The sequence below is a fragment of the Solanum pennellii genome, chromosome 7 (assembly GCF_001406875.1).
Source record: "Solanum pennellii chromosome 7, SPENNV200".
Classification (NCBI taxonomy): domain Eukaryota; kingdom Viridiplantae; phylum Streptophyta; class Magnoliopsida; order Solanales; family Solanaceae; genus Solanum; species Solanum pennellii.
Genome location: NC_028643.1, coordinates 71066412 through 71089493, shown reverse-complemented (window position 1 = coordinate 71089493; position 23082 = coordinate 71066412). Strand labels below are relative to the sequence as shown.

The following is a 23082-nucleotide window of genomic DNA, read 5'->3' as shown; positions in this document are numbered from 1 at the left end:
AGTTCTACTCCAAAAAAACTCATATCTTTTATTTTTGGACAAAAACCACATATGAAAATTTATTCTAGAAGAGTGTAAAAAGGAATCCTATTTATGAAGTATCATTATATTATGAGAACAAAGTGAGAAAGGCCAAAACAAATGGTGGGAGGCCCAAGATAGTTTGTCAAAACGGGTCTTCCAATCAAACCCGACCAAAGCCACGTGGTTGGCATTTGAAAGGCAAAGGCTTCTTTCACTTTGTTTACTCCGAAAAACTTCCAAAGGCGTTACTCTACTCATCTTCTTAAATTCAACTCTCTCAATTGTTCAACGTCATATTTCTTGAGGATATCGTTCTCTACATCATGTCAACAAACGCGAAGCTACAAATATAACTACATTTGTCCATCTCCGACTTCAATTTCTCTTAAGGGTAAACAAACAATTACTCGTTGTCAAACGCGTCATTTTAGTGTCTTCTTTCTCATTTGGAATATCATTTAAACAAATAATTTTCTTGTTAGACTTTTCAATGGAGAATCTACCAGAGTCACCATTTTTTGAATCAACATTGGGATCATCGTCATCATCTCCATCACAAAAAAGTCCTAATGACTTGGGTGCTCTCACTCCAAATCAGTTGGTGCTATTGATCGATGATGCTAGTCTTCGTGGAGAGGTCATGCGTCACCTCTACGAGGTATATGACACATTTAATTTTTACAGTCATTTGATGGGTGAGATAGAAAGGCAAAAAAAAATCATCGATATTTGATTTTTTTTCGTGATTTTTTTAATTGGACATTAGATTTCACAATGAATGAACTTTTGTTAGTGGTCTTTATAGAAATTATGACGATATGATTAGTTTCTCTTTCAATATCTTAAGAAAATATGTCATATTTACCAAAAATGGGCATGATGTATAATTCAACATGACCCCAATTTAACATTTTATTCAAAAATCAAATTTTGACACGTATGTTGCACGTGTATAATTCGATTAGTGAAAACTTCTTAAAACATTAGAAATAATATTTGAATAATTATGTGATGAATTGGACAAAATTGATCAAAGGGAAGGATGCATTCTCAAAATTAGGAATAGTACAATCAATTGATATTTATTATCGTTATAAAGTACAATTACATCCTAAATTTCATTCAGATGAAGTTTAAATGATCCGCTTCATTCTTCTCTCACTTAAGAAAAAGTAATTCTTATTTATTGAATTATAATTAAATTATATACCATATTTTTAGAAAAAAATAATGTAATGAATGTTTTCTTGTTTCAAGATCATACAAAATATATGTACTAATGGAAAGTCAACAAATTTATCTATCTATCGCTAATTGTAATGGAATTACATTTATGGGATATAAAATTTTGAAAAACTTGTTGATCTTTGACATGATTGATTTTGATGTCATTTTGAGAATAGTTTTCATATCTATGCCAGGGATGTCTGGGCTTGAGTGGAAGGGTAGTTGTAGTTTAAAAAAAAAATCATATATTTTATTTTTTGCCAAAAACCACATATGAAAATTTATTTTAGAAGAGTGTAAAAAGGAATCCTATTTATGAAGTATCATTTATATTATTAGAACAAAGTGAAGCCCAAAAGAAATGTTGGGCGGCCCAAGATAGTTTGTCAAAACGGGTCAGTCCAGTCCCACCCAGCTGAAGCCACGTGGTTGACATTTTAAAGGCGAAGGCTTCTTTCACTTTGTTTACTCCGAAAAAGTTCCAAGAGCGTTACTCTATTCATCTTCTTTACTACTGACTTCAACTATCTCAATTGTTCATCGTCATCTTTCTTGAGGATATCGATCTCTACATCATGTCAACAAAGGCGAAGCTACAAATATAACTACAAATATAAGAAAATATGTCATATTTACCGAAAATGGGCATGATGTAGAATTCAACATGACCGCAATTTAACATTTTATTCGAAAATCATATTTTCACACGTATGTTGCACGTGTATAATTCGATGTTGATTAGTGCAAACTTCTTAAAACATTAGAAATAATATTTGAATAATTATGTGATGAATTGGACAAAATTGATCAAAGGGAAGGATGCATTCTCAAATTTATGAATAGTACAATCAATCGATATTTATTACCGTTATAAAGTACAATCACACCCCAAATTTCATTCAGATGAAGTTTAAATGATCCCCTTCATTCTTCTCTCATTTAAGAAAAAGTAATTCTTATTTATTGAATTATAATTAAAATATACACCATGTTTTTAGGAAAAAATAATGTAACGAATGTTTTCTTGTTTCAAGATCATACAAAATGTATGTACTTATTGAAAGTCAACAAAATCACTTCACTGCGGATATAAAAGAAAGTTGACCTTCTCCTAAAAAAACTTAATTGAGTGACCATCTTAAAAATATCTTAATCTAACTACTGATTTGTGTTAGATTGACCTCACAACCAAATTTTATTTGAGAGGAAGTGCACAAATAACCAATTTGAGGACCCTTTTTTTATATATATATATATATAAAAAGAACACTTTTGAACTTATAAGTTAAAGCACAAATTGTTGCTCTAATGTTATCATAATTAATTTTCATATTAATAGTTAAACATAAATTGTTACACTTCAAAAGTATTGATAAGCATTTTTGACAAACAACACTTCCCATTTTAAGCATTTGGCAAAACAAATTTTAGTCCTTTTTTAATCTTCTAAAAGTGCTAGTAATTGTCATATTCTGAGTTGGTGACTTTTATATATTTCAGAAGAAAGATTCATGCAAAAATCTAGCTCTGCTGCTGTGGAACAGCTTCAACACAGTTTACATGCTTTTGCTGGTATACCTCTTTTAATTTTTGCGGTTTTATATTTTGTTGGATAATCTTATATTGAATTTTTAGAGACCTCTCATTTAAAAATTTAAGGTGTTAAGTTATGTGAAATATAATCGGAAACATATAAAACACTCGTATTTTGATGTGCAAGAAGTCGTCAATGTGCCCGTAATAATATTCCTTATGAATTTCAGGAAGTCACATCTGTGTATAAGAAGTTTTCACCCTCAACGCTATCTATGAGGGAAGCAACTCGAGTTTGTTGTGCTATTGCTTTGTTTCAGGTCAGTAATATACCATCAAATAGTGTGTTATAAATTTATACTATTGAAGTAACAAAAAAAGGTTAGAATGATTGAGAAACGGAACCACCTGAGTTCATTCGTTCTCAATAACCACGAGATGATCAATGTACTAGTAAATTACGCAAGACTTGTTACATGTAGGAAATAATGTATGCATAACTAATCCGAGCATTACTAATGATACACTCTATTGAACATTATTTTTTATACTCTTCACCAAACGATTCCTAAATGTTTTTCGAATTAACATCTTTTCTCAAATTTAAGAAAAATAACTTACCTCCAAAAAGTAAAGAAAACATTTTCTTAAACTTATTCAACCTCACACCTCAACTTTCCACCGTAACTCAAGTCTTGGGTACTGAATTCTGATACTAATTCGAAATATGACCTGATTCTCGATTTGAAACCTGACTCTCGACTTTGATTTGAGATCCAACTCTGTGGTCTCGAATCGGGTCGGGGTCAAATCCCAATTTGGGTGTCGGGTCTTCAATCAGGATTTGAGTTTGTGTGTCGAAGTCGAGTCTCGAGCTAAGTTTTAGGGTGGGATTCATAGTCAGGTGTTGGAGTTGGATCTTAGGTCAATAGTCAAGGTTGGGTTTCAGATCGATCATCGGGGTCAGATGTCGATTTGGAAGTCGGGTAACAGATCAAGTGTCAATATCAAATCCCAGTTTGGATGTTGGATCCCGAGTCAAAAGTTGGGATCGAGTCCCGATTTGAAAGTCGATCCAAAGTCGGATCGTGTTCGGGGTCGGATCCTAATTAATTTGGGTGTCTAGTCTCGAATTAGGATTTGAGATCAAATTTGGTCGGGTGTAGGGGTTGAGTTCCGAGCTAGGTGTCGAGATGGGGTTCGGAATCGGGTGTCGGAGTTGGTTCTCAGGTTTAAGAGACGAGGTTGGATCCCTAATTGATCATTATGGTCATATGTTTGAGTCAGATGTCGATTTGCAAGTTGGGTTTCTTGTCATGTCCAGGTTCGGAAGTCAAGTCTTGAGTCGGGATCATTTACCGGTTTGGAATTTTATCTAGTGTCTGAACTCGCGGTCGGATCTTGGATCGATCGTTGGGGTCGTGTCCAGGTTCGAGTGTTGGGATCGTGTCTCAATTTGGATATTAAGGTTGAGTTCTGGATCAAATATCGAGTTTGTTTTTTGGGTCAATTTCTGATTTTCTAAAAAGTATTTTCTACACTCCGACAAAAAAAACAAAAGATTTTTTTGAAAAATACTTTTCAATCACCAAACCAAACACTAAAAATTAAAATACTTCCCAAAAAATATTTTCCACTCATACCAAAAACACACCTACCTGAGTATTTTTATTTTTATTTTTTAAAACTCTTGTGGTATTAATGTTCTTCATATTAACTTCCTGTGACACATTTTCTTAGAAAGAGTAAAAGAGTTTTAATGCAATTTTTGTGTAAGACAACTGATAAGTGTGTGCACAACATATAATTTTTATGGTTATACTCTTCAGGTTATGGCTAATAACCCAGAAACAAGAAGGGGGCTCATAAAAGGTAATATCAGTTTTAGAAATGACACCAATTGAAATGAAATTAACGCGCGAAATAACTAGTTAGAGTGAATCAAGTTTCTGAAAGAATTCTTTTTACTGTAGTGTAAGAAACAGTTAACTCTTTTAGTAATTTCATTTTGCAGCTGAAATACCATGTTATTTCTATCCATTTCTCTAGCCCTGTGGAGATGATAAGCATTTGGAGTGTGTGAGGACCACTACCTTGGGTGTTCTCAGTGACCCGACAAAGGTATCCGTCCATTTGAACAGATATACACACGTGTTCTTCATTTGTGGAAGTGCTACTTCATGATTATGATATTTTGCTTGCTGGTGCAGTTTGATGATCCACATGGATCACATACCCTTCGTTTCTTCTTGGAATCGGAAGTGGTTCCTTTGTGCCTGAAGTGCATGGATGTATGTGACGAAAAGTCACAGAAGGTTAGTCCATTCTGTTTTATTAATAGTGTTTCTGAATTACTTCGCTGGTTTATGATGATATTCTGTTTCTTGGATCTCATATGAAATGAATGTTGTACCTCCACAGCTTGAAACTCTCATAGTTATGAATATTCTGACGCAAGAGAGTGGACTGACCTATTGTTCTGCTACGCCTGAACGCTTCTTCGCGATAGTACAGGTCTTAAGACGAGTGGTTGAGAAACTTTCTCTAAAACCTTGTTTGCTGCATCTAGAATATGTGATACAGTGTTATGTATGTCTGTCAAAAATATATAGGTCCATCGGGTAAACATTCTCGCCCCTGCGGCTCAAGTTTCATGATTGCGATTTCTGTCTAAGTATCAACTATATCTCTCTTGGATTTATTGTTTGATCAACCTTCAAAATGCAGGCCATGTGATGAATTCATAAGACAAATTCCTCCTCAGCTATTTGACAACACCTTTAGGCGCACTCTTCTCGTGAGTTTCATCTGTGCGCTCTCCTTTACTGTTACAACAACTAGTCTTGTTACTTTAGTGTTACAAAAAGTTAGTTACTTCACTCGTACAAAAAAGAATTGTGACTTTAGTGTTGCAATGAATAAGTTTAGTGACCAGCGATAAATCTCTTTTGTATCGATAAAAAAATATAGATCTTTTCAACTACTGTTACAGCTTCATGTGTATAACTGTAAACTTTTGTATGTCTTTGCAGCACAACCACGAAGCTTCGCGGATGTTGCAGGTTCTACATCTCAATATTTATGGATGTCTATATTTTCCGCCAATTGAAGAGAGAAAAAGGATTGCAAAGAAGGCTGCATCAAGTTATGCATCAAGTTCTGCATCAAGTTCAAAGGATAAGGGAAAGAGAAAGAAGTGAAGTTGTTCTGTAGGAAAAGACAGCAAATAATGACCTCAGTAGAGGGAAAATATGTTTTAAGTTAACTGTTCAACTGTTAAAAGCTCGAGAACTTCTTGAGCCTCCTTAAGACTGATACTTTTGCTTTGTTATGCACTGAATGGTTGCTTTACTTGCTTTGTGTGTACTGAATGGTAGTTTTGTTCAGCTGAAATGAAGTTATCTTAGCAGTTTCCCATATTGCAACTTTGTCAATGTCTTTCTTTCACGGCATATTTATATTTTATTTGAGCCGAGGGTCTATTGGAAACAACATTTCTACCTTCACAAGATAAGATCTGCTCATCTGCATACACACCATCCTCCTCAAATCCCATTTGTGGGATTAAATTTGGTAAGTCGTTGTTGTAGTTATTGTATGTCACATGCATCATAAGCTTAATTAGAAAATACTCGTTCAGTTATATGTACTACAAGAGGCTCACGATAGAGATGTGCTTTTAATGTACTTAGATTTCATAATGAATGAACTTTCGTTAGTGGTCTATATGGCATTTATGATGATATGATTAGTTTTTTCTTTCTATATTATAAGAAAATATGTCATACTTATCCAAAATGGGCATGGCGTAGAATTCAACATGATCTTAATTTAACATTTTATTTGAAAATTAAATTTTGACACGGTGCACTTGAGAAGGGTACTCTCTCAAATTTAAGAATAGTACCATCGATCGATAATTGTTATCGTTATAAAGTACAATCACTCCACAAATTTCATCCAAATCAAGTTTAAATGATCCCCTTCTTTCTTCTCTCATTAAAGAAAAAGTAAGTCTTATAATTGAATCACAATAAAGATACACACCATATTATTGGAAAAATAATGTAATGAATGTTTTCTTGTTTCAAGATCATATAAAATGTATGTACTAATTGAAAGTCAACATATCTATCTCAAACTGTTATGGAATTATGATTATGGTTCTAGTATTTGTTTTGTCAAGATGTATCTTATGATCATATTTTTTCAGTAAATACCAATAGATATATGTCATTTTAAATACAAAATTATATGATATATTTCAAGATAAACGTGCAACACACATTTCTAGAACTATATTATAAGATATTTTACAATGTTGTCGTGTGGCTGAGAAACTTTGGGTCTATTTTGAGGTTGGTCCTCTACTTAACTTCTGATAAAACATGAGACCAAATTGAGAAAGCCCAAAACAAATAGTTGAGCGACCCAATATATAGTGAGATGTCCGTGTCTGAAATAAAAAAGACTTAGTTTGTCCAAATGGGTCATCCCACCCCCACCCAGCCGAAGCCACGTGGTTGGAATTCGAAAGGCTAAATCTTTGTTTCTTTGTTTACTCCGAAAAATTTCTCAAATGGTGTATATTATTCTTCTTATTTAATATTGAATCATTGTTCTTTGAACTCTCTCAATTGTATCGTCGTCATCTTTCTTGAGGATTTTGAGCTCTATCATGTAAACAATGGTGATACCATAAATATAACTAAATTTCTTTATCTCCTTCTTCAATTTCTTTTAAAGGTAAGCAAACAATTGCCTTTCGTCTTTCACTAAAATCAAACACGTCATTTTAATGTTTCCTTTCTCATTTGGAAGATTTTTTAGAATATTTTTTTTTAAGACTTTCCAATGAAGAATCTATTCGAGTAACCATTTTTGAATCAACATTGGGATCATCGGTATCATCACCACCATTGAAAAATCCTACTGACTTCGGTTTTCAGACTCAAAATCAGTTGGTGTTATTAATCAATGATGCTAGTCTTTGTGAAGAGGTTGTGCATCAATCTACAAGGTACATGGCACATTTATAATATTTTTTTATTATAGGATCTATTTTATATAAGTGTTATTTTTGTGTATATATATTTTTATGTACTGTTGTCTTGTACTTGATAGTCATATTTACCCAAAATGTGCATAATGTTGAATTCAACAGGACCTCAATTTAACATTTTATTTGAAAAATAAATTTTGGCACGTACATTGCACTTGAGAAGGATACATCCTCAAATTCACGAATAATACAATCGATTGATATTTATTATTGTTATAAAGTATAACCACATCACAAATTTTATTCAAATAAATTTTCTATGATCCCCTTCATTCTTCTCTCATTAAAGAAAAATAAGTCGTATTTATTGAATAGCAATAAAAATATACACCATATTTTAGTGTCTACTTTCTCATTTGGAAGATTGTTTAAGCGAAATTTTTTTTGTAAGGCGTTTTCTCAATCAACATTGGGATCATAGTCATCATCGCCATCATAGAAAAATACTTACTTAGGTGCTCTCACTTCAAATCAATTGGTGCTATTGATCTATAATGCTAGTCTTCATGAAGAGGTCATGCATCGCCTCTACAAGGTATATGACATATTTAATTTGTAAACTATTTTATCATATGTCTATTTTATATAAGTGTTAATTTTTGTATATATGTTTGTTATATATTGTTGTCTAGTACTTGATAGTTGTTTGATGAGTGAGATAGAAAAGCAAAAAAGTTCATCGATCATTGATTTTTTCATGATGTTTTTTAGTGGACATTAGATTTCACAATGAGCGAACTTTTATTAGTGGTCTTTATACAATTTATGATGATATGGTTAGTTTTCTCTTTTTATACTATAAGAAAATATGTCATATTTACCCAAAATAGGTATGACGTAGAATTTAATATGACCTTAATTTAACCTTGTATTTGAAAATTAGTTTTGGACACATACATTGTACATGATAATTCAATGCTAACTTGTGCAGAACTTCTAAAAATTAGATATAATATTTGAATAATTGTGTGATGAATTGGATAAAATTGAAAGGGAAGGATGCATTTTCAAATTCACGAATAATACAAATTTCATTCAAATGAAATCTAAGTGATTCCCTTTATTTGTCTCATGCAATATGTTATTAATTCATTGGGAAGATTAAAATTCAATGAAAACATGTGTATAATGAGTATGAAAATGCAGCAATCTCAAATAAATGTTATGGTAATAATTTATAGAAAATTAAATTAAAGAAGACTAATAGTGAAATAAAAAAAAATAGACATAGAAGACAAAAATAACACATAAGCATCCTTACTAATACTTTAATAATAACATTATATAAATGAAAAAAGAAATACAAAATTGACACATAATTTTCTATGTTTTTGTCGATACCTTATCTCATATCCAATCAAAATTCAAAAGTTTTCTCCATCTAGTAAAACTTAAGTATGAATCAAATAGATAAATCACTTTATTTTGTAAAGTGATATATATAATCAGATTAAGGCAAATATATCATATACTTTAGATGTTGATGGCTTCACTACTTTAACTATAAAATTAAAAGGATAATTTTGGATGTGAGTTTCATGAAATAAAAAAAAAATGAATTTATATAGATAAAAATAAAGGAATACCAAGAGACATCTTAAAGCTTTAAATTAAATATTATTTGAAGGTTTGAAGGGGAAAAATAGATAAAAAAGAACAACTTTAAGAATATTAAATATATGCAATGATCAAAATTGAAAGAGTAAACAATCCTTCGTTGAACACATGAACTCTCCATTTTGTCAATGTAATAATTAATTATCACTAATATTTAAACATGTAATTAATTAAATATTTATAATATTTTAATCTAGTATAGGGCAAAATGGTATTTCAATTTTCAACTTTTTTTGTTCTCAATTTTAGTAATAATAAAGTAAATATATGATCACTAATATTTAAACATGAAATTAACTAAATATTTATAATATTGTAATCTAGTGTAGGGGCAAAATGATAATGTGCAAGAAGTTGTCAATGCACGCGTAATAAAATTTGCCTTATGAATTTCCGGAAATCATATCAGTGTATTGCAAGTTTTCACCCTCAATGCTATCTATGAGGGAAGAAACTCGAGCTTGTCGTGCTCTTGCTTTGTTTCAGTTCAGTAACATACCATCAAAATAGTGTGTTGAAGTAGCAAAAAAATCAAAAAGATTGAGAAATAGAACCATCTGATGTCATGCGTTCTCAATAGTCACGAGATGATCAATATACTAGTAAATTGTGCAAGACCTGTCACATTTCATGATTGTGCTTTATGTTGTAATGTTTTAGTTCGTGGAAATCACTGGAAATCTGTTGTTTATAAACATCAAAGTGAAATGCATTAGAGATACACTTCATCTGATGAACTATATCTGATAAGACCACTACATCAAAAATGATCTTTAGCGGTAATTAATTAGCGGCAATAGCTCAATTCCTGCTAAATCTGTATTTTTAGTGGCAATTAGTAATAAGTGTGTGCACAAAATGTAATTCTCAAAAACTAACATACTCGGTGAAGATTTTAAATTGTAACTGGTTTTTGATGAAGCTTCTTTCTATATGAGGTCTTCATGAACTAAAAATTTTGATCTTTGTGTGAGTATTCTTCATGTTATGGCTGATAATTCAGAAACAAGAAAGGACCTCATAAAAGGTAATGTTAGTTCTCGAAAAAACACCAATTGAAATGAAATTTATGCCAAACTACTCGTTAAAGTGAATCAAGTTTCTGAAATAATTCTTTATACTGTTGTGTGAGAAACAGTTAACTCTTCTAGTAACTTATTTTTGCAGCTACAATACCACATTATTTTTATCCATTTCTCAAGCCTTGTGTCGAGGACAAGCCTTTGGAGTGTGTGAGGATAACTGCCTTGAGTGTTCTTGGTGCCGTAATGATCTTTTAAGATTATCAAAACACTACTTCCATGTCAAGTGCCATCGATTGCTAGTAATAATATAACCCAATCAAGGGTTGAAATTGTTCCACAAGGTGTGGTTTCGAGAATAAATAAGTAGCCAAGTGAAAATCAGTTCAAGTCAATCATAGCTAAAAGACATTTATGAATGAAAACATGATTCAAATTATAGGGTGACACAAGTGTCAAATATCAAAGGGGGTTTGTAATTAATTATCAACTAAAACGGTAAATTAATACGAGTATGGGGACGGAATTTTTTGGGTCGTGATCGATAGGATTATGGGCTAAGGTAAATAACCGGGTAATTGCAATTAATAGTAAACTGTTGTAAATCAGTGACTAAGCTAGACTTTGCTGAGAATAAACTCTCTCTCGAGCAGTTTACCCCGAATTAAATTGGCTTCTTTCGAACACCAATAAGCCGCAATGAATCACAACATTCGCTTTAGTCCATTTTATAAGTAAATAATTTGACCTAGGATTTAGCTTCATACCATTATTTCTGAAACTCTCGATTATTCTAGAATTTGTATGGTTCATTTCGTTTATCACATTGTTTTTAAGTGATTTTCAATTACTATTAGGAGAGGTTATATGCATTAAGTGGATTAATTTTTTTTTATTTGTTTATTAGTCATTCTTGAAGGGACTTTTTGCTAAAGAAAAGTATGGGCTACCAACACATCAACTACTCTCAAGTCTCAAGTCAGTCCATCTTTTCAAATCTAAACAATAAATTGTAAGAATATAATTTTAGATGTTACTTTTGAATGTTTGGAAGCATATCTTGTAATTGAATTTGAGTATCAGTGCAATTATATAATATAATTGTTTAGTCAAATATTTATTTGGTTATCATGAAATTGATGTAATTGAGTGTAGCAGTTAGAATCTTCAATTTCTGATGATAAAAAAAATTAGTAATTATATGGTATAGTTATCAAAGTGACTATGTTAGAAATGTATCTACTTCTGTAATCTATAGATATGTATAGTATCAAAGTGTTGAAGTTGACACTAAGGGTGTGTTTGGTATGAAGGAAAATATGTTTCATGGAAAATATTTTAATGGAAACAAGTCGATTTTTGACTCATTTTCTCATGTTTGGTTGGTGAATAGAAATATTTTCTGAAAGAGATTTTTTAGTGTTTTCCTTATGAATGATTTTTTTTTTTTGAGAAATTATATTTTATTTTTATTAGAAAGTAAAAAATAATTTTAAAATTGAAAATATTTTTTTAAAAAAATAAACTTAATCTTTTTGGGGCAAAGATGGGGGCAAAGATGGGGTGGGGCTGTGGGGATGGGGATGGGTGGGTAGGGGTGTTGTGGGGTGGATGAAAAAAAAATAAAAACTTGAAACCAACACATACAAAACTTAAATATCTGCCTAAAATAATATTCATTTTGGTAAAAAATAAAAGGAGTGTCATTTAAATTAGAAGGGGTTAAATAGTAAATACTACTGTAAAACATAACTTTTCTCCCTTAATTGTAAGAATCTACATAAGCCAAAAAATTAAATATAATTATACATTTGTCCATCTCCTAAGTTTCTTCCAAAGAATTGAGCAAATAACTCTTTTTTTCTTTCACCGTTATAAGTGAGTCAAAATGTTTCTCTTTATTGTCTTCTTTCTCATTTGAAAAAAAATCAAAAGGAAAAAGTTTTCCCTTACGAATTTTTATGGAGAATCCATCAGAGTCACCATTTCTTGAATCTACATTGTTATCATCGCGATCGGTATGCAATATTTCCTCTTCTCCTGCGGATATGCAACAAAATTCTCTTGACTTAAATGATCTCACTCCAAATCAGTTGGTGTTGTTACTCCATGACAATAATCTTCGTGGAAAAGTCATGTGTCAACTCATCAAGGTATATTGCATGTTTAAAATATTTTTTATATACATTTTTCTTAATTCATTTGTATACATTTGATGTTCGTGTTTTTTATTCTATATATGTGCTTGTTATGCATTTTTGAGATATAAAGAGAAAGAAATTTATGGATCTGATATTTTTTAAGACGCTATTTTAGAAAGACCGTTAAATTCATATTAGATAAATTTTTGTTAGTCCTTAATATATATCACTTATACGATTGTTTTCTCGTATTATATATTATTTAATATATCATATGTACCAAAATGGTCATATACAAGCCCTAATTAAGTGGTTCACAAGCTAGCCTGAGGGTAAGCATTTCAATTTTTCTAAAAAGAGAAATTTATTTAATTTTGTCAATAATCAAAATTAGGAATGTAACTTCTATAAGTAGACAGATTACTAATGCAATTCTTGAGTAACATGAATACAATCATCTAATTTTTTCAATAAAATAAATAATTGTTATTGTTATAGGATGATGATTACAAGTACTTTTGGGAATTTTAAGATATACAAATAAAATTATAAAGTTAATTATCAATATGAGGGAAATTTCTATTTGATTACTAAATAAGTTTATTTATCAATTGTGTACAAAGTAAGTAAGCAATACTTCATTTTTCTTAATTTTAGGCTTCAATAACTTTGCTAAAAAACTTCATTGACAAACCAATCGAAGTGATCTCTCACAAAATTGTTATTTATTTGGATTGAGTTTTTTCCGCAAACTATTGATGATATCCTTTGGAGTTAATTGTATCAAAATTTCAATTAGAGAGGTGGTTTTCATTGAAATATCATATTGAAACTCGAAGAGGAAGACATAAATAAATTGTATACATTGAAATACACATGACATAAAAATTAATTCAACAACAAATAAAATACATACAACAACATAATTATATATAAGTTAGTTATATGTTTTAATCGAATTTGTATGTAAATCATATGGTTTGACCGAATTTGTATTAATTTTGTTAAAAAGACGCTCAATACTCTTTGAAACGCCTAGAATCTCGCTAAGTTGTATAAAGATCATCCATCCAATTTCTATGCCTATAGAAGAACCACCACCCCACCCCACCCCTCCTTTTTTGTTTGGCAATATAGGTTAGTCTAATCCACCAGGTTAGTGGACTATCTGAGTTGAAGTAAGAGCCTCGATTTGAAAATATTCTAATCTAACAACATCCAACTAGTGAGTTGTGTTAGAATGATTTAAGGACTAATCGAGATTGGGATACATCAGGAGCCCAAGGAACAACGGGTGTCACCCTTACTAATTAATGCCTACTAGAAACATAAAGGAGAAAAATGTTGAAAGGGAGAAACAAGTGAGAGCAGTAACCGACCGTTTGTACCAATTGCACCCCTTGATTCTAAGGGATGATGTGACTTTCCTTTACCTGTCGTCAACCCCCTTCGTAGACTTCAAAGAATTCATAGTCTCAGAACTTCTTTCACGAATCCAAACTACGATTCGTAGAAACTTTTACGGTTTGTGGATTCCCTTCGTCAAACTCAAGCTTTGCAGTGCACCTTCATTATCTTGTTTACGACCCATAGACCTCACTAGCGAAGTATATTTGAGGTGAAGTGCACAAACAACCAATTTAAGGACCCTAATTTAATGCAAAGGAGAAGTTGATATGTTTTTATAAGTCTAATCACTTTAAATGGCAATTTTAGACTCGGAAATCTAAAATTTCTAAAAACATTATTAGGACATATGTTTCGAACAAAATGTCCTAAAATATTCATATGAAAATTCACTTTTTGTCCAAAGTTTTCCTCAAATATTTAAAACTAGCTGCAATTCCTTTGCTCTTCAGCTTCAAGTTTCGCTCCAACCCTCCTTCAATCGGCCCCANATTAGCTATCATAAGCTAAAGAAAAGAATTGAGTCAAAATCAAATTACTTGTCTGTCAATCAAATTACTTGTCTGTCCAAGCTAATTTGGTAAAATACAAATTGCTTGTCTAATATTGGCACAAGTTGTTTCTCTTTAAATATATTTATTCCTGAAGCATGTCTGACAAAAAGCAATATTCACAATATGCAGATTCTAAAAGCTTGGTGAAACAAATTATTACTCCGTTTATTGTACCTTCTTAAAGTGCTTGTAGTTGTTATATTCCGAGTTGGTGAATTTTGCTATATATTTCAGAAGCGAGATACATGTGAATATCTAGCTCCATTGCTGTGGAACACCTTCAATGCTTTTGTTGGTATACCTCTTTTAATTTTCATGGATTTACATTTTGTTGAATAATCTTAAATTGGATTTTTATAGAGTTTTATGTTAGAACTTTGTGAGCTCTAGTCAAAACATTTGAAATGTTACAGAGAGAAAATGTTCAATACCATGCATGTTAAATTATGTGATCATCTGATTTAAAAGGTTAGATGACTAGAGAGAATACATTCATAATAAATTATATCTTCTAACATGTTTTTTTAATGGGTTGAAATAGGTTGAGCTAATGAATGAGCAGGTTACAATAAACAGGTTGGGTGGGTTGGGTTTGATTTCACCTCCTCCTGCACTACCTGGATTAGCTTTGCTGCAGCCATCTATGTTGAGTTTATGCCATAGAAACATCTTGATGTTGACACCTGCTTAGCTATTTCATGCCATTCAAGAAGAGTGTTAAAGATAGGAAAAAGACTGTTGAAGGACATATGCATTGTCTTGGTCACCTGTTTACTAATAAAGTTAGCAGACATCTTAGTATTATCAATTCTAGCACTACAACACATAACAATTTGTGAAATCTAAGTAGACATGTCGATAATCGAAGAAAACAATGTTTGTCTTATGAATATCAGGAAGTCATATCAGTGTATTGGAAGTTGTCACCCCCAATGTTATCTATGGAGGAGTCAACTCAAGCGTGTAACGCTCTTGCTTTGTTTCAGGTTAGTAATATCCCATCAAACAAGTGTACTTTCCCATGTTGGTTTACAATACAAATGTTACGTTAAGAAAGGGAAGTTGTTTGGAACCTTTTAACTAACCATATATGTCATGGTTCCTTAATTCGATAGGATACAAATATCTAAATGTATCTGAAAAGAACATACCATATGGAAAGTGAGAATTCATATAGCAGAAATGATTGCTGTTGTATTAGAAAAAGAACAAACCGGATCCCAGCCTTTTCGAGCAGCAATATGCAAGGCTTTTTTTCAACGAAGGATCAGTTCTAGTTAGCTTCTCCACAACTTAAGATTTTGTTCTTTGACAGCCATATGAAGTGTGTTAACCAATCTGTGTTATATAAACCAGAAATTACTGATTGTAATAAATTGTTCAGAAACACGAAGTAACTGAAATTTATAGAATCAGTAAGCAAGATGAACAGAAATTTATTTCACAAAATACTTGAAACGAACGTACCAGAATCTGAAACAATCTTTTAGTTTGGAAGAAGATCAAATCCACTGAACTCACAGTGTCCCCTTAAGGAAAATATTCCCCTCTAGTATCCGAGGTTTGATTTAGAATATAACCTCCCAGGGTAAAATGATCTTAATCAGCAGAGTGTAGATACCAAAAACTCTACTGTCAGCGAATCAATCCACAGCAGGAAAGTACACGAAGAAAATGTGTTTAGAAGAAGAAGGAAGATCAGAAAATTCGTTTTTTTTTTAAATATTTTGAAAACTGAGTGGTATTTATAAGCAAGAAGAATATGTTCTGAAATGTTGCAACCCTTTCAGAATTGACACGACCATTAATGAAAGTTTGCAACCTTTCAAATGGTATTGATTGTTCCTGAAAGTTGCACCTTTCAGAACAGTGATGGCGGGAATTTTAAATAAACGTGCGCGGATCCGAGTCGGGTCGGGTTAACTAAAAGTTGAAAATATTTCGGTTAAATTCTTTTATCAACTAATTAATTAAAAATATTTTTTGGTCATTTAATTAATTAAATAAATAAATAAAACAAATTTTGTCCAAAAAATAATCTCTCGATCATTTGCCAAAGCCGAGGCGAGCAACGACGACGACGGCGCGAGGGGGTTCCCTCTTTCCAACCCTTTTAACAATTAATAAGAGTGTTTATGTATTTAAACTCTCCTATTTTCCTTTCCATTACCAATGAGGGACAATTGCCTTTTCATTAAAGCATAAGACGACTTTTCAAGTTACCAACTCTTCAAGTTCTCGACTTTTTCAAATTCCTCTCCTTCCCTCTATTTCCCATCATTTCTTGCTACATACCCAACAAAGTGCAGTTTTCCCCTTTTATGTCACATTTCTTGACAGCCATAAAATTCAGGTTCATACTAAAATCACCTAAATTATACATTAGTAAATAGTTTGGGCCAACAACAGTTCTAATCACAGTCAGACCTCTCTACAACAATCATTTTATATAACAGTATTTCACTGTAACTGATATTTCATGTTATGTTATATTATAAGTTTTTTATTAGAACATTTCACTATACAAGTAACTGAAAGTAAGTATTGAATGCTTAATTATTGTTATCTACTTTTGTGGTGCAATGATCTGCATATTCACTTCAGTTAAGTGTATGAACAACATACAATTCTCAAAAATTAACATACTGGGGGAAGATGATTTTTCAATTGTAACTAGCTTTTCAACAAGCTTCTGTTGAGATGAGGCCGTCATGAAATGAAGTTTTGATCATGTGTTATTGCTTATTTCTTGACACCAATTTTCCACCACTTTGTTATTTGTATCCACCTTATTCCCTTATGGTTATATTCTACAGGTTATGGCCAAAAATCCAGAAACAAGAAAGGAGCTTATAGAAGGTAAGTCAGTATATGAAATGATAAAATTGAAATGAAAATTAGGTCAAGGCCAAATGACTAGTAAGAGTGAATCAAGTCTTTGTACGAATATGGAAAGATTCTTTCCTGCAGTGAAACAAGAAAGTCTTTCAAAAAGATAAATTCAACTTCATTATCATTTTTGCTGTGAGAATGCAGATCATGCGCCTGCAAATTCTTTTTGATGGAAATATGTCCTTGTAATGCTCTAGTTTATCTCAAACTCTAACTTTGTGCCTTTAAAGAATGTTTTTTACTTTTGTATGAGAAACAGTTAACTCTTCTAGTAATTTCATTTTGCAGCTAAAATACCATGTTATTTCTACCCATTTCTCAAGCCTAGTGGAGACGACAAGCCTTTGGTATATTTGAGGCTCACCAGCTTGGGTGTTCTCGGTGCCCTAGCAAAGGTATCCGGCCATTGAACAACTCTCTTCACTGTTGTCACTACGTTCATTTCATGGATTTACTTTTTCCAGTTTTCTTCAAGATTGAATGTGTTCAGTGATTATACTTTGTTGTTTAATTTACATATGTCATAGAATCTCATGGGTTTTGGGAGGGTAGAGTAAATACATACCATACCTCTACCTCAGAGGTGAGGTAGAAAGGTTGTTTCCGATAGACCCTCGACAAAAAGTAGCATAACAGTGTTAAAACAAAATAATCCTATAATCAGACTATATGAAACCATAGATAGCAAAAGAAACCGAAGAATATGAAATTACGAGAGTACTACTATGACTTGCAACTAAGCTTTTACCGTGTTTTGTATCTTTCACACTTTCCTATCTGAGGTCATGTCCTCGAGAACTTGCAACTATGTCGAGTCCAGTCTAATCACCTCTCCCGATACACTTTCGGTCTACCTCTACCTCTACTAAATCTATCCATAGTCACTTCCCTGCACCTCCCCCACTATGGCATCCATGCATCTCCTCATCACATGTTCAGAGCGCGTCTTGTCTTCCACCGAAGTCACTCCTACCTCGTCTCAGATATCCTATTTTTGATAAATAAAAAAAACTGTCATTTGTTTTCTTTTTGGTGGAGTAATCAAAATTATCTCTAATTGTTTGATAAAGTGGATTGAACTAAACAAATGTATTGTTTTTCCATCATCTTTTACTTCCCCTCCCCCTACTCTTCCTCATTAAAGTTGGAAAACGAAACAACTAAAAAACTGAGTAATAACTTCTAGAATAGACTGGTACGATTCATTTTGTTGGTTATTCAGGTTTGATTTTGTTGTAGCTCTATAATTCTAATTAAGTTTATTGTTAGACAAACTGCATTCATGATATTGATCCCCATAAAAAGATGTTAGGTATATCTAGGCTGTATTATAAAACTTGAATAGGTTCGATCTATAGCATCCTTACCAACATAACATGCATATAAATATGGCTGATGGCCATCTACATTTCTTGAATTGTTTATCTCAGCAAAACATGTGGCATTTTGTATTGGTAAGTTGACCACTGATCATACATTTGTATCATTTTTCAAATTTATGGAAGTGCCTACTTCATGATTCTGATATTTTCTTTGCTGGTGCAGTTTGATGATCCAAATGGACCAAAGGTCCTTCACTTTTTCCTGGAACGGGAATGGTTCCTTTGTGCCTGGAGTGTATGGATCTATGCGATGAATTGTCACTGAAGGTTAGCCTGCTATGTAATGATTGTAGGCTTAGAAGTTATGAGTTCTGTTGGAATGTATGCGCCCACTTATCAGTCAAGGACCAGGTACCTTCACTCAGCAAGAACAATAACTAAAAATATGTGTCCAGTTAAAATATCAAATGGTAAAATAAGTGCTGAAAGTAATGTTCGAACAGATAACTTTACATGGAAACCTCCTTGTTCAAGGGAGTAAAACCATGACCTGTATCAACAGGACTTTTCAAACTGCTTCTACTAATCTTCTCAGAGCAAAAGTAAAAGTTATTTTACAAAATGAGATTAGCCTGCTAATCTCTACACTAAGCAATACCACCTATTACTTAGACGAGCCAGAGCAGATATAACACTATCCACTAAGCTATCACCTCTATATAACTTAGACTTCAACTAAGCGGATACCACACCGCCCACTAAATCACCTACCACTTGATGAATTAGAATTTGACTAAGCAACGACAATATTGCTCACAAAATCACCTAACTCTCTAGATGACTTAGACTTTTAGAAACCGAAACAAGATCTGAATATTGTATAGATTAGGATCAAATTTACAATGTAACCACATAATACACAACACTCTAATTACAACAAAGCCTCTTCTTTACTCTATCAGATCATTTTGTTGAGTTGAGCAATGTTCTTCCTTGAAGATGACCTTCTTTTCAAGCTTATGAATTTTCAGACAAAATCCAGGTTTTATTTGCAAATCTTAAGTTTGTATTTGTTGGAAAGAGATAATATAAATTACCACAAGCTCGTTGAGACCTTCCCATTGACTGAAGGCCTGCTATTAGAAAAATTGTGCACCTACCGTAGTAGCTTTTCTGACAGCTGGTTTGTCACCTTTTCACGTAAGCAATCTTACAGGGATCAGGTCCCTTGCAAACTTCTTTATGAGTTCTTGAGAAGCTTGCTGGTGACTTCCTTCTTTGAATGAATGAATTTATTTGTTGTTTGTCATGTTGACTAAGTCAACCATAAAGAGTTACTGACCGTAGGACAAATAACTGCATCCATTCTGATTAGTGTAGTATGTTGACGCTTCACCAACCTCCTGACGCGAAAAACTTTTTAAGTTGTGCCCCATTTTGCAGGGAGTCCCTGCATTTGTGAGACACCGAAACAGACAATCTCGTCCGCTATTCCTACTGGTGTAGGATACTGCAATTTTCACCTACCACCTGACATGACATCTTTATAATTGTACCTCATTTGAATCTGGACGAGAGCACATATACCAGTATTTGTGAGGATCATTAAAACACCTAAAATATAACATTTTCCCCCTTTTTGATGATAACACACAAATATACCTCACACTAAGTGTATCATTCATTCACTGTCAGCAGTCACAATAACAAGAATTTGATTCCTTCTAAGTTTGTTAAATCATCAAAACTTTATATCAGCTCTGAACTAACAAGTTTCTTTCATCTACGTTCTTCAAAGTGGTTTTAAGGTAACCACAGAATGATGTATTTTAGTTTTATTGTTATTCATCAGAAGAATGTATCTGTATTATCTAAATAAACACGTATTTCGAATGAAAATTTGGAATATGTGAATAAAGTTCAATAGTTTATGAGACTAAGACAAATTTTAATAAGCGTAAAATATAAATAAGTGAACATAGGAAAAAGTCAATGACATTCAATATCTATTATATATACATAAAACATAATTTTTATCTTATACATACAGTGTAATATCTGGTGAATGGTGTTTGATGACCTTCCTTCTTCTCCCCTGACTCTGTCTTGTATGCATCTAAGCCACATGGTATATCTTGTTCTAAAGCATCCATTCTAGCACGTGTGATATGTTTGTCGCTCCTGATTTTCCATTCTGTTTTATATATAGTGTTTTTGAATGATTTTTCTGGGTTATGGTAGCATCACTCCTGATTTTCCATTCTGTTTTATATATAGTGTTTCTGAATGATTTTTCTGGTTTATGGTGCTATATTGTTTCTTGGATCATATGAAATGAATGTTGTACATCCACACAGGTTGCAACTCTCATAGTTATGAAAATTCTGATGCAAGAGAAAGGAATGTCCTATTGTTGTGCAACGCCTGAACGCTTCTACTCGATAGTACAGGTCTTGTACCTAGTGGTACAGAAACTTACTGAAAAACCTTGTTTGCTGCATCTAATGTATGTGATACAATGTTTTCTTAGTCTTTCAGAAGTATTCAAGTTCATCGGGTAAACATTCCCGTCCTTACTGCTCAAGTTGTATGTATAATTGTATTTTCTTTATAAGTATCATCTATATCTCTCTTGGATTTATTGTTTGATCAAACTTCACAATACAGGCCATCTGAGGCATTCATAAGCAAAGTTCCTCCTCAGCTATTTGACAACACCTTTAAGGACATTCTTCGAGTGAGTTCATCAGCCCTTCTTAGAGGACCTTAAATATGTATCTTCGATAAGATCTTTTCAACTACTGTCACAACTTCATGTGTATAATTGTAAAACTTCTCTATGTCTTTGTAGGATGACCACCAAATGACATGGATGTTGCAGGTGCTACATTTCAATGTTTATGAACGTCTATTTTCCGCTGAATGAAGACAGTATCAGCTATCAAGAATGCAATGCAGGACACAACAATTCAGGGAAAGAAGTGAACTTGTTCTGCAGAAAAAAACAACAAAGCATGACCTGAGTAGCTTTTAATTAAGTTAACTTTTCGACTGTTGAAAATGACACTTTTGCTCTGTTGTGTGCTGAATTGTGCCTTTATGTTCAGCTGGAATTAAGTTATATGTACTTGTTGTTTTCTTTAGTATACCATTGTTTCCAATTTGTGTTATAAAATCAGAAATTACTGATTCTAATAAATTGTTCAAAAACACGAAATAACTGAAATTTATAGAACCAGTAAGAGAGATGAACAGAAATTTAATTCACAAAAACTAAAATCTGTTTAAAAAAAATGTACCAGAATCTAAAAAACCTTTTAAATTGGAAAAAGATCAAGTCCATTGAACTCATAGTGTCCTCTTAAGGAAATTATTCCCCTCTAGTATCCGAGGTTTGATTTGGAATATAACCTCACAGGACAAAATGATCTTAATTAGTAGAGTGTAGATATCAAAAACTCTATTGTCAGTGAACCAATCCACAGCAGAAAAGTAGACAAAGAAAAATGTGTGCAGAAGAAGATCAGAATATTCGTAAGGAAATATTCTGAAGAATGAGTGGTATTTATAGGCAAGAAGAATAGGTTCCGAAAGGTTGCAACCCTTTCAGAATTCACACGACCATTAATGAAAGTTTGCAACCTTTCAAATGGTATTGGCTGTTCCTGAAAGTTGCAACCTTTAAGAACAGTCATCGCGGAAAATTTAAATAAAATGGGAAAGTTCAAATAAAACGGGTTGCGCGCGGATCCAAGTCGGGTTGGGTTAGTCAATTAAAAAGTTGAAATATTTCGGTTATTTTTCAACTTCTGTTATCAACTAATTAATTGAAAATATTTTTGCCCATTTAATTAAATAATTAAAACAAACTTTGTCCAAAAATAATCTCTCGATCATTTGCCGTAGCCGTAGCCGTACCAAGCCAAGACGAGCGATGACGGCGTAAGGGGGGTCCCTTTTTCCAACCCTTTTAACAATTAATAGGAGTGTTTCTGTATTTAAATTCTCCTATTTTTCTTTCCACCACGGATGAGGGACAAATGCCTTTTCATTAAAGCATAAAAAGGATTTTTCAAGTTTCCAACTCTTCAAGTTCTCAACTTTTCAAATTTCTCTTTTTCCCTCTATTTCCCATCAATTCTTGCTACATACCCAACAACCATTTGGTGTTTGAGTGAATTGTTTTTTTGTTTTCTTTTTTTATATATATTTATTTTGACAGGTAAAGGGGTTTTGGTTTTATTTTGTTAAAGTGGTTAAAGTCCCACACGGGTGATTCAC

General features: G+C 32.5%; 2 pseudogenes; both read left to right on the top strand.

The window, feature by feature from the left end:
- Positions 1-514: 514 nt before the first annotated feature.
- LOC107025658 lies at positions 515-6166 on the top strand (annotated as a pseudogene).
- A 6280-nt stretch (positions 6167-12446) lies between these two features.
- LOC107025222 lies at positions 12447-21904 on the top strand (annotated as a pseudogene).
- The last annotated feature ends 1178 nt before the right edge of the window (positions 21905-23082 follow it).